Raw genomic sequence first — 4,382 nt, 5'->3', positions numbered from 1 at the left:
GTTAAAAGTCATGGTCATAAAAATGCTCACTGCAATGGGGAAAAGAATAGATGAGCACAGTGAAATCTCAAACAAAGAGAGAGAAAATATAAGAAAGTACTAAGTACAAGTCACAGAGTTGAACAATACAATAACTGACCATGAAATATACACTAGCAGGGCTTATCAGCAGACTAGATGAACCAGAAATAAGGATCAGTCAAACTCAAAGACAAGGCAATGGGACTCACCCAAACAGGTAAGCAAAAAGAAAAAAAACAATGAAAAAAATAAAGATAGCTTAAGAAGCATATGGGAAAACATCAGATGGACTAATATTCACATTCTAGAGATCCAAGAAGAAGAGGAGAATGGGAAGAGAAATCTTGTTTGCAGACTTGGTGGCTGAAAACTTCTCTAACCTGGGAAAGGAAATACACATCTAATCTGGAAACCCCGGAGAATTCTAAAACAGATGAATGCAAAGTGACTCACAACAAGATACACTATAATTGGAATGTCAAAAATTAAAGACAAAGGGAGAATATTAAAAGCAGCAAGAGAAAAACAATTTGTTATGTGCAAGGGAACTGCCAGGGGATGATTAGCAGTTTTTTTTCAGCATGAACTTTGCAGGACAGAAGGGAGTTGCATGATATAGCCAAAGTGCTGAATGAAAAAGGAAAAACAAAAAAACTTTCAAACAAGAATATTCTAACAAGCAAAGTTATTCAGAATTGGAGAAGCAGTTTTCCAGACAAGCAAAAGCTAGAGGAGTTCATCATCACTAAGCCAGCCTTACAAGAAATGTTAGACTTCTTTAAACTGAAAATAAAAGGTACTAATTAGTAACAAGAAAACAAATGAAAGAATAAATCATACTATAAAGATAAATATATAGTCGAGATAGTGGATTAATTACATAAAGCTAATATAAAGGTTAAAAGACGAAAGTACTAAAAATAACTGTGATTACAATAATTAGGTAAGGGATATGCAAGAGAAAAAAATGTAAAATGTGATGGAGGGAGACTAAAAATGTTAAGCTTTAAAAAGAGATAAAACAATTATACTACAAAAAATGGATAACCTAATAGAAATTTATAAATTCTTAGAAACATACAACCTACCAGGACTGAATCATGATAAAGTCGGAACAGACTGATTACTAGTAATAAATTGAATTAGTAATCCAAAGCCTCCCAACAAAAGTCTCTGAATTCTACCAAACATTCAAAGAAAAATTAATGCCAATTCTTCTCAAACTTTTCCAAATAATAGAAGAGGGGGTAGTTTTTCAAAACTCATATTATGAGGCCAGCAATACCTCAATACCAAAAGAAGACAAGAAATAAAAATGCAAGCCAATATCCCTGATGAACATAGATGCAGTCCCTTGACAAAATATTAGCAAAGCAAATTCAATGACGCATTAAAAGGATCATAAAAGATAATAAAATGTGAATTATTCCAGGAATGAAAGGATAGTTCAACATCCATGAACCACTCAATGGATATACCACATTAACAAAATGAAAGATAAAAATCATTTGGTCATCTCAATAGATGCAGAAAAAAGTATTTGACAGAATTCAATATGCATTTTTGATAAAAACTCTCAACAAAGTAGGTTTAGAGGGGATGCACCCTAACATAATAAAGGCCATATATGACATATAATATTATAATCAATAATGAAAAAGTAAAAGCCTTTTCTCTAAGATCAGGAACAAGACAAGTACTCCCACTCTTGCCACTTTTATTCAATATAGTATAGAAAAGTCTAGGTAGAGAAATTAGGTAAGAACAAGAAATAAAATGTACTTACTTTGGACAGGAAGAAATATAATGGTTATTACTTGCCAGTGACATGTTATCTGTGGAAAACCCTAGACTCCATCAAAAACTATTGAATAATGAATTCAATAATGTTGCAGGATACAAAATTAATATCCAAAACTCCATTGCATTTCTATATACTGATAACAAACTATCAGAAAGAGTAATGAACAATAACATTTACAGTGCATCAAGAAGAATAAAACTGAGGAATAAATTTAACCAAGGAAGTGAAAGACCTGTGTTGAAAACTATTTAATATTAATGAAAGAAATTGAAGAAAACACAAATAAATGGAAAGATATTTTGTGCTCATAAATTGGAGAATCAATATCGTTAAAATGTCCATACTATCCAAAGCAATCTATGGATTAAATGCAATCCCTCAAAATCCCCATGGCATTTTTCACAGAAGTAGTATAATTAATCCCATAATTTTATTGAACAACAAAATCCCAAAATGACCAAAGCACTCTTAAGAAAGAGGAACAAAGCTGGAGGCATTGTGCTCCCTATATTCAAACTATATTGCAAAGCTATAGTAATTAAAACACTATGGTGTTGGCATAAAAACAGACACATATATCAATGAAACATAATAGAAGGCTCAGAAATAAACCCACGCATCAGTGGGCAATTAATTTTGGGAAAACTAGATAGCAACATGCTCAAGAATGAAACTTGACCACTGTCTTACACCACACACAAAAATTAACTCAGAATGGATGAAAGGCTTGAACATAAGACCTGAAACCATAAAACTCCTAGAGGAAAGCATAGGTGGTAAGCTTTTAAATATCAGTCTCGGTTATGATTTTTTTGAATATTACTCAAAAATCAAAAGTAACAGAAGCAAAAATAACAAATGAGACTACATCAAAATAAAAAGCTCCTTCACAGCAAAGGGAACCATAAATAAAAAGAAAAGGCAACTTACTAAATGAGAAGAAAATATTTGTAAACCATATCTCTAATAAGGGACTAATATCCAAAATATTTGAAGAACTTGTACAGCTCAAGCAAAAAACTCAATTTTTAAAAATGATCAGAAGATCTTGAATAGACATTTTCCCACAAAAGATATATGGATGCCAACAGGTACATGAAAAGATGCTCAATATCATTAATCATTAGGGAAATGCAAATCAAAACCACAATCAGATGTAACCTCACATCTATTAGAATGACTATTATAGAAAAGATAAGAAATAAGTATTGGTGAGGATGTGGAGAAAAGGGAACACTTGTGCACTGTTTGTTGTTATATAAATTGGTACAGCCACAACAGAAAACAGTATGTAGTTTGAAAACTAAAAATAGAACTGCCATATGATCCAACAATTCCACTTTGGGGTATTTATCTGAAGAAAATGAAAACACCAACTCAAAAAGATCTGTGCACTGCAAGTTCATTGCAACATGGTTTACAATAGGCAGAGTCATATGGAAACAACCTAAATGTCCATGAACTGATGAATGGTAACAAAATTGTGACATGTGTATGTCTGCGTATATACATTCAAATATTTTAGCCATAATAAATAATGAAATATTGCATCTACGGCCATGCTACCCTGAACAAGCCCAATTCCATTTGATCTTGGAAGCTAAGCAAGGTCGGGCTTGGTTAATACTTGGATGGGAGACCACCTAGGAAGACCAGGGGCTGTAGGCATAAAAAATAAAATAAGGGATTATAAACTGACAGGGTCCTTGCAATCTGTGAGGTCAACCAAGGACTGCCTCACCTAAAAAATAAAAAAATAAAAAATAAATAAATTAAATGAAATATTCCTATCTGTGACAACATGGATGGACCTCGGGAAAAATGTTAAGTGAAATAAGTCAGAGAAAGACAAATATCATAGAATCTCTCTTATATGTGGAATCTAAAAAAGTCTTCTAAGATCAGAAACAAGACAAGGATGCCACTCTTACCTTCAACTACACACACACACACACACACACACACGCAGTCCACGTTCTGGATCTAGATAGCCTATATTGTCCCAGTATCATTACTTTTTCTGCAAATTTCTGCTCCAAATTCCTACTGTTCTTTTATTACACATACATTTGGTAATAGCTTCAACCATCATTCTGTCCTGCATTCTACCAAATATAATAATGAGGGAGGAAACTTTGATGGAGAGTAATAAAAGAAACAGTGAATAGCTTTTTCTCCAGAGGGATTATTCCTAACATCCTCTACGAACCAAATAAAGTGAATTACACTCATTATAATAGTTTACATAAATATTTTCACATTCGTCTCATCATTATGGACCATAAATGTGTTAATCTAGAAATTCTAACCTACTAATATTTTAATATACAATTGATATTCAGTTTAAAAAATGTCATCCCTTATAAAATTGCTTTTGGCTGCAAATACATGGCTTGCATAGAGTAATAAATCAGCTGCTTTTGAAATCCATATCATATTATTTGACTTATAACCTCTAATAATGATGATTCTTATTACCTATTATGAAAAATATTTTTTCTAGGCCTAATTTTACCTTTATTGAAAATTACTATAACCCTTCATATTGTATTTTAAT

At 32.2% G+C, this 4,382-nt stretch overlaps 1 pseudogene; it reads left to right on the top strand.

Moving 5' to 3' along the window:
- Positions 1-3,374: 3,374 nt before the first annotated feature.
- LOC118606908 lies at positions 3,375-3,493 on the top strand (annotated as a pseudogene).
- Positions 3,494-4,382: the final 889 nt, after the last annotated feature.

The sequence above is a fragment of the Rousettus aegyptiacus genome, unplaced genomic scaffold, assembly GCF_014176215.1.
Source record: "Rousettus aegyptiacus isolate mRouAeg1 unplaced genomic scaffold, mRouAeg1.p scaffold_m13_p_1, whole genome shotgun sequence".
Classification (NCBI taxonomy): Eukaryota; Metazoa; Chordata; class Mammalia; order Chiroptera; family Pteropodidae; genus Rousettus; species Rousettus aegyptiacus.
This window is presented reverse-complemented; position numbering and strand designations above follow the sequence as displayed.